Below are 12,999 nucleotides of genomic sequence, written 5' to 3'. Positions count from 1 at the left end.
AGCCACTACCCACCCCCTTACCATTGGCCGTCGGCAACCGCTTCGTCAGTTGATTGGAGAAAGTGGATGTCCATCAGTGTCACGACGTTCCGCGGTAAGCCGAGGCGAAACCAAAAAGACGACTTCCCTCCGAAGGGTAGACGGGCCTGCTGGGATACTGTGGGGGGGCTGGGTCAGGCGCTGGGCGGGGTTTTCGCAGCTCCGCGGAACGCCGGGAAGGGGTCACGTCCAGACGAGGGTTCCGGTTCCGGTGCAGACGGCGGCAGCGGCGTTGCCACGGCAGCGCGGTTGGCCGGTACCTGGGTGGTGAGCTCGCGTTGTTGGAGGGGCTGGAGTTGGCCTCGGTCCTGCGTTGTCCGCCTAGGTGAGCTGCCGGAGCTTCCGTGAGGCCGCGGCGGGAGCAGGGACCGCGCGGGCCTCTGGGGGCCGGGCCGGGCCGGGCCGGGGTTACGAGGTCGGGGCGCGCGGGGCCTGAGTCCCGGCCCTCCGGCTGTCCCGCTGCCCACGTGGGAGACTCAGACCCTTTCTCGCCTCTGCACCTCTATTATTTCACTAAAACAGCTTTTGACTTTTAAAGTTCACGAGGCGCTCTTGTCTGTGTGGTCGGGGCTTCGCTGACTTTTCAGCCTACTTAAGCCCCTGGGCCTGGGCCCCAGGAAAGGTGTGTTGAGTGAGAAACTTAAGAAAGGAATTGGTTCGTTCGAGGAACGTTTTCCGAGCAGCTGCTGCGTACAAGGCACGGGGCCGGGGAGAGACGTCCAGTGAAACCTGTGCCCAAAGGTTGACAGATGAGAGGCGGGCACAAAGCAATGTGGGGGTACAGGGGAGGGAAAGGAAGCCTCCCGAGGCCCACCGCTTTCTCCATTCTTCATTGTGCATGTCACACCTTGTCGTGCATCATTAGCTTGTTGTTGCCTTCCCTCCCAGACCCTCGACTTCATTCACCGCTGCATCTTCAGTACGTAAAACGGGTGCTCACGTTGCTGACAAGAGTGACCCCCGAAGAGCGGGGCTCCGTGAAATCGCCATGTGATCTGTAGTCTCGGCGTCGCACTGGGTTGATGGTACCCTGGAGCACCCCAGACTTGCAGAGAAAGCATCCTCCAGAGGAAGCTGAGGCAGGACTGCACGAGGGCCGGCAGTGCCATGTGCAATTTTCCTCTGATAGTCCCCAGTGCTGTTGCCACGGCGATGATGGCTGTGCCATGCCATTGTCTATCAACCGACAGGAAGAGAAACTTTGGCAGTCAGATATTGTTTAACAGATGAAGTGGTTTCTGTTGGACACTTAAGTACTGCTACAAATTACCTTTTTTTTTTTTTAACCCTAAGTATTTTAAAAGTTGTGGCTGGAGGTGACCTCGTTCTGCATTCAAGGTTAAAAATCTGAAAATTAAAATATGTGCTTTCAGCAAGAGCATCTTCTAAATAATCATTCAGCATGAAACTTGAGCCCCATAAGCTGAAAATTAAACTCAAGACTTTCCTCAGAAATGCTCCCCAGTGACATATTTATTTAACCCCCCTCTGATGTTATTGATGTTTAGTACTTTACTAATGTGGAACCCACGATTGATGAGCTTCTTAAAGAATCCTTTTTTCCTCCCCCAGAGTCATTGATTCCAGGTAAATCAGAGGAACAGACATCATGAACAGAAATAATACGGGAAGTGATGTGGTGCGGAAGTTTAACTGTTGTTCCAGAAGTCCAGCATCTGTGGCTCATAACTTTAGGAACTGTATCATTTGCAAGGTCACCTAACTTTTACTCATATTGGGTTGGCCAGAAAGTTCATTCGGTTTTCCTGTGAGCTGAGAAAACCCACATGAACTTTTTGGCTAACCCAATGCTTATAGTAAGTTTATTTTATTTTCTTTTTTCAATAAATATTGACAATTTGTTCCAGAAAACGTAAATTGTTCATTGCCTCCTATAAGCTGCCTGATTCTCTTGTGTTCACTGGAATAGGGAGAAGAATTTGCAAGCCGATTATGTGAGGGTCCAAAATGTAAAACAGGGTGGTGGGGAGTAGCCTGTTGTTTGCCTGGTCTGTAATATTGGCTTTGCCTGTACAATTGACAGACATTTTATTAAGTTGAGAATATACCTGTCATTAAGAATAATGCTTGAGCAGGAAGAATATGAACCCTATGTTTTCCAAACTTAGGATAGAGTTGCTGGTTACAGTCGATACGGTGAGACCGTCCGTGAAATGCAAGGACATGGAAAAGCAAGCGGGGATTCTTTCAAAGAGCTAAGTGGGATGGCTTTGATAAGATGATGAAGGGGAAGAGATCATGTATCTAGACCAAAGAAATTGAAGCAATACACCTAAATGTAAGTTTTTAATAAAGTAACCTGAAGTATAAAATGTTGTATGTGTTGAATATATTCCTTTCTGTCTTTGACTTAAAACCACTCATCAGGTGTTGGCACCAAACATCAGTGATTTAAAGAATCAAAGAAAATAGTGTTCAAAATATTTCCTCCAAAGCACCAGCCTCTTGTCTATAACTTGGCATCTGAATTATCAGCTTTCTCACTAGAGACTCTAGTGAACCTATGACAAAAATTCTTAAAGAGTTGTAAGGAATCTGCGTTTGTATGCAAGTGCATTTGGGCGTTCTGAACGGGACGTCACCCTCTTTATCACTTTGTGATCTCTCCCTTGGGGACATTAACAGGGAAGTGGGGGTGGGAAGTACAAGAAACTTAGGAGAATCCTGGGATTTGGGTCACAAAATGTAATTTGACCCCAAACTAAATAGTCTACTATGTAAACATGCTGACTCAGGCATCCTAAAAGTGGTTTTCTTTCCCGTGGTTATTTATAGATAAGGTTTGACTATATTTAGTCAAATTTCTCCTTTCTACCCACTCCGAAAGCAAATGCTGGTTGAACCCATAGTTAAAACCTTACAAATTTGACATTGTTTCTTCCTATATATCATCCCTAAACAAAAAGGATTACCCAGCCTAAAGGTGGAACTATGTTTGAACACTTGTCAGTGTTTTCATACTCTAACTTCAGTCCTGAGGTTCATGCTGCCTTCTGACAGGGTGTGGTTATTTTGTATAGGACACATGACCCAGAAACTTCCAGTAGGTCCGAGCTGGCTGGAGCATTCTGTAAGTGTCATTTTAAGAGAAAAGTGGCTGCTTGTGTTGCAGGATGGTTGGAGCCCCCAGACATTCCTGAGCTAGAATAGCATTCGAGACCCAGATTTCTGTAGACCTGAGCCAGAACCCGAGACCTTTCTCCGTGATGACCTTAGCTCTTGAGTTGTTTTAGAGCATCACTGCAATCCTGGAATTAACTTGATTCCCTGAAAATAATGTGTGAGAAAATGTGTGGCAGTGCCCAGCCTCCCGAGGGGAGTTTTGCTCACTCGTAAGGCAAAGATAGAAACGCCTTTGCAACCTTTACTACCTCTATATGACAAGACAGCTGGGTTTATAAATACTTCTCTGGCCATGGGAGTGGCCTCGGTTTTGCTAATAACAGTTTCTCATATCATGTGGGCTCAGCTTAGAGGCAGGAAAGGAAGCTTTGTTCAGGCACTCCCTTCTCTGCCGCAGAGGTAATGCTCTCCATCTGGGTAAAATGAAGGAAAATGCTGTAAAATTGAGTTAGTTCAGTCTAAAGGAAACTGGGAGATTCAAGTGAAAATGAATCCTTGAAGAAGCTTTTATGAAAGCCTAGGTGTCACAGCAGAACCTGATTCTGTTCTGGGATTTGGGATGTAGAGTGTGGGGTCTGGCTTCCAGTCCTGAGCATCTCATACGAGCTTATTGGGATTGCCCTTGGACTTTCCCGCCCCTCACATCCCCCTTCCTTGATTTGTGAAAAATATATTTGCGACATTGGTAAAGTTCAGTTCAGTTGCACAGTTGTGTCCAACTCTTTGCAACCCCATGGACTGCTGCATGCCAGGCCTCCCTGTCCATCACCAACTCCTGGAGTTTACCCAAACTCAGGTCCATTGAGTCAGTGATGCCATCCAACCATCTCATCCTCTGTTGTCCCCTTCTCCCGCCTTCAATCTTTCCCAGCATCAGGGTCTTCTCCAGTAAGTCAGCTCTTCGCATCAGGTGGCCAAAGTATCAGTCCTTTCAATGAACACTCAGGACTGATCTCCTTTAGGATGGACTGATTGGATCTCCTTGCAGTCCAAGGGACTCTCAGGAGTCTTTTCCAACACCACAGTTCAAAAGCATCAATTCTTTGGCGCTCAGCTTTCTTTATAGTCCAACTCACATCCATACATGACCACTGGAAAAACCATAGCCTTGACTAGACGGACCTGTGTTGGCAAAGTAATGTCTGTGCTTTTTAATATGCTGTCTAGGTTGGCCATGACTTTCCTTCCAAGTAGTAAGCATCTTTTAATTGCATGGCTGCAGTCACCATCTGCAGTGATTTGGGAGACCCCAAAAATAAAGTCTGCCACTGTTTCCACTGTCTCCCCATCTATTTGCCAAGAAGTGATGGGACCAGATGCCATGATCTTAGTTTTCTGAATGTTGAGCTTTTGTTGTTTCATTTTTGGTTCACTTTTTATTTTAATCGAATCTAAATATGCATATAGATTAAAGAACTAAGTAGGTTTTATAAGCTTTTTCATTAGGTGATAACTTTCATCTCTTAGTCAATTTCCTTGGTGCTTATCCCTGTATAAAGAACTTGTGTGCTTAGCTACTTTCTTAACTTTTAATGTTCAAGTGTTGGTTGCCCTCCCACTAAGAAAGATGAGGATTTAACTTCCTCCACAGATGCATATCTCTTCCCATTACTTTCTCATTCAGTTGTCTCATAACTGATTAGATCAGTATTTCATGTTATTGTTGTTTTGTTCAGTTGCCCAGTCAGGTCCAACTCTTTGTGATCCCATGGACTGCAGCACTCCAGGCCTCCAACAAGATCGTTATTAGCCCCAAAGAAAACATACCTATTGCGCAAGGGGAAAACGCGGCCTACTACATGGCCCTACATGTCAGTAGCATTTATCTAATCATAATAACATGAAACACAGTAAAAGAGCTGGCTTAAAACTGAATGTTTGAGCTTTAAGCCAACTTTTTCACTCACTTTCATCAAGAGGCTTTTTAGTTCTTCACTTTCTGCCACAAGGGTCGTGTCTTTATATAAGGACTGGAGAGTTTCAATGGATTTCTCTGCATTCTACTCCTCTGCCATTAGACACTTACCCCCCAAACACTGTTGTCTGGGTTAGCACGACAAACAGGCTTTGTGGACAGGAATTCATTTGCAACTTGCCTTAGACCTAGGATAATTGTTCTCGGGCATTTGGGCTCCCAAAGTCTCTTTTCACTCTTTGTTAGTAACATCTTTTTGACAAACTTAAGCACTTCGGGTTCGTAAGTTTGTTTTGTTTTACCTTCACAAGCATTTTAAAACAAATTTAATTCAGAATTGTAACAAATTCAGTAAGTCCGACAGAAAATTAAATATTCCTGAATTATCTCCAGGATATGAGTATGTATTGGACACAAATGTGATTTTTATGCTTTTTGAAACTAAAATGACAACAATTTCAGTGCAAAACTCCAATTAAACAAATAACCCATAGTTTTTCACTTCTGAAAGTTGTTCCCTTTTATCCCTATGCTCCTCTCAGTGAGGACCGAACTCCCTGGCTACACATAGGCCTTTAAAGTCAGACATCTGCTGGGCTTTTTTCTATTGAGAACCTTATTTCATTTCGAGGGAAAGAACCCAAATGATACCGTCTCTGGGGTCGCACAGAGTCGGACACGACTGAAGCGACTTAGCAGCAGCAGCAGCAGCATAAGTTCATATTAAAAATTAAAAGTTAATCATAAAGCGTGCTAAGCCTTGAGTAAAGGTGATAGAAGAATTAAATTCTGCTTAGCTGTTTAGCGAAACATTTTAACGTTTTGTGTTATGTTTCTTTCTTTACCAACAGGCAGATTCCATAACTCAAACTGTTACTACGTTCCAGAGACTTCTGAGAAGGTGCCTAGACCACAGAATTTCAGCAGCAAGGAGCCAGGGCTGTTGTGTGTCGCGTGTAAGGACGATTTATCTGTCGGCAGGAGTCTGTGTCTCCCTCTGATAATCTCTGAGCTCGCAGCCAGACGAACACTGAGAAAATTTTATTGTTTTCCTTTGAATGATGACTAAGACATATTACCAAGGCCATAAGTACTCTTTATGTTGAGTCAGAATTTCACTTCATACTTCAGCCTTTGGGCCTTGATAATTACATGCTTCAGAATTAAATCTTGCTCTCCTGGGAATCCATAGCTCTAGCCTCCTTCACCAGAGTAGCTAGCAAAGGACCCTTGTTTCTTAGAGTAGGGGAGTAGGTTGGAAGTGGGATGACATTAACTCTTTATTTTCCTTTTGCAGGAAAAATAATGATTTTAAATAATATTTTTTTCTACTCTTCCGGCCCGAAAAATTAGCCACTTGCTAATTCTAAACTTGACAGTTTTTGAAAGTGTAACCTACTGAGATAGAATTAATTTGATATCAAATTTCCATGAGCCAGAGTTTTGGAGCTTTAATAAAAAGACTATATTATTAACCAATTACACTTTGTAGAACAATAATATAATAAAGAAGGGGGAGCATTTTGCATAGGCTGCCCTTACAAAATTGGATCACCAAGAGAATTCTGTGTTAAAACTTTGAGGAGGGCTTCCCTGGTGGCTCAGTGATAAAGAACCTGCCTGCCAATGCAGGAGACAGGGGTACCATCCCTCATCCAGGAAGATGCCACAAGGCTCAGAGCAGCTAACGCCGTGCACCACCAACTACTGAAGCCTGAGCGCCCTGGAGCCCGTGCCCCACAAGAGAAGCCACCGCAAAGAGACTGGAGAGTAGCCCCCCTCTCCACAACTAGAGAAAAGCACTAGAGACACCAAAGACCCAGCAGAGCCAAAAATTCAGTAAATAAAAACTGTTAAAACAAATAAAGCCCTGAGGAGGAGGTGACATATTTCCAAGCCTTCTGCCCTCTCCAGACATCCAGATCTGCACTCGTTGTAGCTCTAAGCCTGTATGTCAGGCCAGTGGGTGAGCTGTTGCCCTGTTCATCTCTTCCTACTGCGCAGCTGCAGCTCGGGGGCTTCACCCATACTGCACAACTTTCAAACTCATTCTATTCTTTGAGAAACTTGGAGCTTTTCATAATGCGTCTCGGCCTTACCCCGCAAGGCAGGTAGGGGGCACTAGTCTACCTCCCTTAGGAAGCAGGGCAGCAAAAGCCAGCAAGTGCTGTCCCTGTCAGGGCACAGGAGTATGGGAGCTGCCAGATTCTGGGAAGAGGCTGTTGGTTCCTTTCCAAGACTTGTGCTTATTTTAGGCAACAGTATACTTGCTTAGATTTCTAATATTACAGCCACAACAGATTAGAAGTAAATTTAAACGGTTGACACGAAACACAGGAAGAACCCATGACTCACAGGAGATTTTAAAAACTGAGAAGCAGATATTTGGGGATTTTTCTCTTTTTTGGACCGCTGCATTCTGGGAGCATTGGGTGCAAGCGGAGGTTCATGGTCCTCGCGTGTCAGAATTCCTTGAGCGTTAGAGCCCCTGTGTAGTAATTCCAAGTCACCCAGACAAGAAAATGGTATTCCATGTGCTTTGGTCAAGAAGTCAAGGGAACGTAGTGTATGTTAGATTGCCAGCAAAAAGTATACAGACTCATGGTCTAAGTGAAGTTGCTCAGTCGTGTTCTAATCTTTGCGACCCCACGGACTGTAGCCTACCAGGCTCCTCCATCCATGGGATTTTCCAGGCAAGAATACTGGAGTGGGCTGCCATTTCCTCCTCCAGGAGATATTCCTGACCCAGGATTGAACTCGGGTCTCCTGCATTGTAGGCAGACGCTTTACCATTTGAGCCACCAGGGAAGACATGGTCTAAGTAGGTTGTGTTAAAAAATAAATTTCAGAGGCATACTTTCTTCCCTCATTAATGCCAAAAAAACAGTGTTATTCTATTCCTGTTATATATCTCATATTAGTCCAGGATGAGCACCTTAAAATTACTTAATATGTTTAATTTGGTGGTGAGGTATTGAATTATACTGGCATAAAGTTGGATTTTTCTAAACTGCAAATCACATGCTGGGCTGAAGAGCTCAGCTAGCCAGCCATCCATAGAGCAGTTCCACAAATGCTGGATACACCATTAGAGGCATCAAAGGACAGAACCACTTCGCTGTTCCACCACCTAGCCCTAATTCTCTACTTTTGGAGACCAAAACCCTTCAGGGGTTTTGTATGTATCACAGTTTAATTTTATGCCCCTCCCACCCCAACAGACCTTCAGCTTCTAGTCCAATGGAACTCTTTCCCACCCTGGTCCTTCTGTGTGCACAATACATACTTCTTGAATGGAGAACATGTGACGTTGTAAACAACATAGGGCAGTATCTCAGATCCCCAAATTGCGTGAGGCAGTACTGACCACAGATGCCATAGGAGGGAGAAAACCATTCAGCCATAGAGCTTGTGCTAAGCAGGCCGCAGAGTGGAGTAGGACACGCCCACTCCCCAGGACCTCAACCCTACTACAAGAATGTCACTAAGTACCAGCAGGGGGTGGGGCTGCCTGGCCCAGCACAGCAGGGCCTCAGAGAAAGTTAGCAGAGGGGATGGTGTTTGAACTGAGTGTTGACAGAGGGTAGAGAGCTGCTATTTAAAAGAGAAGGACATTCCAGGGCGAGGAAACCAGCAAGGGAAAGGCCCAGGTGGGTGCCAGGGTGCTTCTCTAGTAGACGTGAATTGAATGTCGCTGGGGCTTAGGATTTTGTCCTTGGGATGAGAGAAGGTCATAGCAAGGGTGTCTGCTGCAGAGTTCTCAAGAAATGAGCTGGCTGGGAATGTTGATGAACTGGAAGTGGCCCAGACTGACTGAGGGAGACTGGTCAGGAGACCACTGGAAGATGGAGCGGTTCCTGGGCTCTGCTTGTGCACCGTGAGTGAAGGTCACCCGTGCAAACCACATTCCACACTTTGAAGGCTGGCTTGATGTCATCTGGTGACTGGCTGGTTGTGGGGAGGGGGCTGGGAAGAAGAGGAGGGACTCAGGCTTACCCCCAAGTTCTACCTTAGCCCTGGAACTCCTCCTGGCTAGGGAATACGAGGAACACAGGAAGACTTGGAGGAGTGAGACACAAATTGCTTGCAGACATTCTGAGTCTGAGGAATCTGAGGGGCATCTATCTAAGTCGTTAGGTTATATCTGTAATATCGGGGGAAAGTACTCAGATGATTGCCCCGGAAGGTCTGGACCTGATAATCAAAGAGATTTGGGGACTTCCCTGGTGGTCCAGTGGCTACGGTCTGTGCTCCCGATGCAGGGGGTCCGGGTTTGATCCCTGGGGAACTAGATCTTACACGCTGCAGCTGAGAGTTCACACCCTGCAACTAAAAAGTTTTGCATGCCACAACAAAGATCAGGATCCTGAGTGCTGCAACTAGGACTCAGCGCAGCCAAAGTAAGTTATTAAAAAGAAAAAGATTTGGGCAGAGAGAGCAAGAAAAAAGGGAAAAACCAGCGATGCAAGCTGGGAGATGTACACTGTTAGGGAAGGATAGGCCTGAAGACTAGAAGAGGCCAGAGGCGAAACCAGTTTCCTTCCAGGAGAGAGGCCCCATCAGGGCGGTCAGAAGCGACAAGAGAGGCCAGGTAAGAACTCAAATGTCCCCTGGGTTTGGCAATGGAGGTAAGCATGGCTACGGGCTGAGCCATGGAGGGGCGGGGGTAGGGAGGGCTTGTCTTCCCTGACCTTGGGCATCTCCCGAACCTCTGAGTCTCTGGAACATGAAGGAGCTGGGCCAGTGAATTTCTAGAGTCTTCGGGCTGCTAGTTGTGTCTGTGCACCTGTGTGTCAGGCTGTCTTAGAGACTGTAAACTGAGCAGACAGGGTCTCAGCCTTTGCCCAGATTCACCAGTGACAAATATTTCAGCTTGGGTGATGAAACAGCCTTGATTGCTGAAGCCAGTGAACTAATGCCACTGGCACTGCACCAGCCGGACTTGTAAATACCCAAGGACACAGTGTGTGTGTTGCTCTCTCTCCTGCCCGTTTATGGGGGCTGCTTCTGTCCCCCGAGTCTGGCTTTTATAGAGCCAGGAGGTGCATTTGGTGGCCCTTGCTGTTTTTCCCTGTGGACTATCTCGACAGCATTAAAGAAATTGAGTATTAAAGTTCTTTTAAGATTGCAGGCCAGGTGCTGGGCCTCATGCACAGCAAGGACTTGAGGTGGTTGGTTTGAAAAGCGTTCGTTCGGCGTGTATCTGGGGCCAGCTCAGAGCAGGATTCTAACATCTGATGGAAAGAGGCTTCTGTGGTAAAATGACCTTCGCGGCTGGGAAAACATCAAGAATTATCATTAAGAGCAACAGGTTTCTTACAGGCGTGTGGACCTTTGACCCAAGCCTCTGTCAGTCCAGGAGAGGGGCCAGCTGTGGCCCAGATGTGGGCTTCCCCCAGTAGAGCCCAGCCCGCTTGCATGGTCTGATGGGAGAGGGGCACAAATGCCTGGCTGCCCTGAGTCAGGTGCAGTTCCCCTGCCCCCCACCGCCGCAGCCCCGCTTCCTGGGCATGCTGCCTATTACACTGCACCTCTAATATTATCACATGTTCAGGACAGCCAAGCCTGCCCAAAGCAAGGAGGGAACACTGCAGCAGAATTCAAAACCTGCCTCCAGGGGGCAAAAGCAAGAAAAGTTCTCTCTGCCTCCTTAGTGGAGATTCTTCCTTACCCACAGCCTCTTCCTGAGTCGGTCTCAGTCGTGAACTCTGATTGGCAAGGCTAGTCATGGGAGGATTCCATTTCCCATGATAGCACACCCTTGCACAGAACCTCACGTTCGCAATACATTCCCATGGCCCTTATTCTCTGCAGTCCTGAGGACAGCTCCTACAGGGAAGTCGGGACAGGAAGCGGGCCCATTTTCTGGATGTGGAGACAAAGGAGGGGAGATGGCCCACCCTGGACCAGCCAGCCAAGGGATGCTGAGCCCCAGAGGTACCACGTCAGGAGATTTCCCTCCGTGAGCTTGCCCCTCTGCCACGGCTCCCCTCCCCATGTCTCCTTCTGCCTCCCTCCCCCGACCACCCCTGGGTTGGCAACACTGACATTCTCAAGATTGCATTTAGGTTTCAAAACAAAACTGAACAAAGGAACCAGGTTCCTAGTGTTGTGCTGCCATTGTTTAGGCCAAAACAGTGAAGCTGGAAGGCTGAGCAGCAGTCAAGTCTGTTTACGAAGAGTAATCGCACATCCCACCTATTCAGCAACCAAGGAAATCGCTGAGCGTGGCTGCGACTTTCCTGGTACAGAGCGGTTCGGAGAACACAAAACCACAGTCATTATCAGAAATGATCTCAGCCGGCCCTGCGAGTTTCCCCAAACGTACGAAGCTGAAGCTCTGACGTTTTTCTCACTGCAGGTAAGCAATGTGACTGGAGGGTTCGGCCCTGCTGTTTGCACACACTGATAGACACACACACACACACACACACACACACAGCAGACCTCAAGGCTGGTTCTCTCCCTCTTGTAGCACGTGCACTGTGCACAGGCTTTCTCTTCTGTTACTGAGGCTGCTGCTATTCTTTACAAAGTAATTTCTCATCAATAACATGGACTCATAAGGAACTCATCACATTAATGGAGCCAGAGCTGTAACATTTGGGGTTCAGTGTGGCTCTGTGTAAAAATATAACCTAAGAAACAGATTGGAATTCAATCATGACCAGAAAATGGCCCTCCATTATTGCCACCAGGCAGACAGTAGGGGCAGTGGTTATCCATAAGAATTGTGAGCTGAACCATAAGAGTGGTTATTCATAACAGTACCTAGGTTGTAGCTCAGGGCAGCCTCATGATAGATATGTTTCCTCATTTGTAAAATTAGGTAATAATAGCTACAGACTGGTTCCGAACAGGAAAAGGAGTGTGTCAAGGCTGTATATTGTCACCCTGCTTATTTAACTTATATGCAGAGTACATCATGAGAAATGCTGGGCTGGAAGAAGCACAAGCTGGAATCAAGATTGCCTCAGATATGCAGATGACACCACCCTTACGACAGAAAGTGAAGAAGAACTAAAGAGCCTCTTGATGAAAGTGAAAGTGGAGAGTGAAAAAGTTGGCTTAACGCTCAACATTCAGAGACTAAGATCATGGCATCTGGTCCCATCACTTCTTGGCAAATAGATGGGGAGACAGTGGAAACAGTGGCAGACTTTATTTTTTGGGTTCCAAAATCACTGCATATGGTGACTGCAGCCATGAAATTAAAAGAAGCTTGCTACTTGGAAGGAAAGTTGTGGCCAACCTAGACAGCATATTAAAAAGCACAGACATTACTTTGCCAACAAAGGTCTGTCTAGTCAAGGCTATGGTTTTTCCAGTGGTCATGTATGGATGTGAGAGTTGAACTGTGAAGAAAGCTGAGCGCCAAAGAATTGATGCTTTTGAACTGTGGTGTTGGAGAAGACTCTTGAGAGTCCCTTGGACTGCAAGGAGATCCAACCAGTCCATCCTAAAGGAGATCAGTCCTGGGTGTTCATTGGAAGGACTCATGCTAAAGCTGAAACTCCAATACTTTGGCCACCTCATGGGAAGAGTTGACTCATTGTAAAAGACTCTGATGCTGGGAAGGATTGGGGGCAGGAGGAGAAGGGGATGACAGAGGATAAGATGGCTGGATGGCATCACCGACTCGATGGACAGGAGTTTGAGTGAACTCCGGGAGTTGGTGATGGACAGCGAGGCCTGGAGTGCTCCAATTCATGGGGTTGCGAAGAGTCAGACACGGCTGAGCGACTGGACTGACTGACTGACTGACCTTAGTGAAGTGAAGTCGTTCAGTCGTGTCTGACTCTTTGTGACCCCATGGACTATAGCCCACCAGGCTCCTCCGTCCATGGGATTTTCCAGGCAAGAGTGCTGGAGTGGGTTGCCGTTTCCTTTTCCAGGGGATC

The 12,999-nt window shown here is 46.7% G+C and overlaps 1 long non-coding RNA gene and 1 other non-coding gene across 3 annotated transcripts; both read left to right on the top strand.

Moving 5' to 3' along the window:
• Positions 1–250: 250 nt before the first annotated feature.
• Positions 251–6,097, top strand: LOC138095536 (uncharacterized). Of its 2 annotated transcripts, XR_011146315.1 has the most exons (4): positions 251–364; positions 1,612–1,626; positions 2,169–2,338; positions 5,950–6,097. It is a non-coding gene; the product is annotated as an uncharacterized lncRNA (long non-coding RNA). The 2 variants fall into 2 exon arrangements; XR_011146314.1 differs by having other exon boundaries at positions 269–364; positions 1,612–2,338.
• LOC138095616 (small Cajal body-specific RNA 13) lies at positions 1,032–1,306 on the top strand. Its single transcript, XR_011146367.1, has one exon. It is a non-coding gene; the product is annotated as a small Cajal body-specific RNA 13 (non-coding RNA).
• Positions 6,098–12,999: the final 6,902 nt, after the last annotated feature.

This window comes from Capricornis sumatraensis, chromosome 19 (assembly GCF_032405125.1).
Source record: "Capricornis sumatraensis isolate serow.1 chromosome 19, serow.2, whole genome shotgun sequence".
Classification (NCBI taxonomy): domain Eukaryota; kingdom Metazoa; phylum Chordata; class Mammalia; order Artiodactyla; family Bovidae; genus Capricornis; species Capricornis sumatraensis.
The sequence above is the reverse complement of the archived record's forward strand: the minus strand, read 5'-3'. Positions and strand labels throughout refer to the sequence as shown.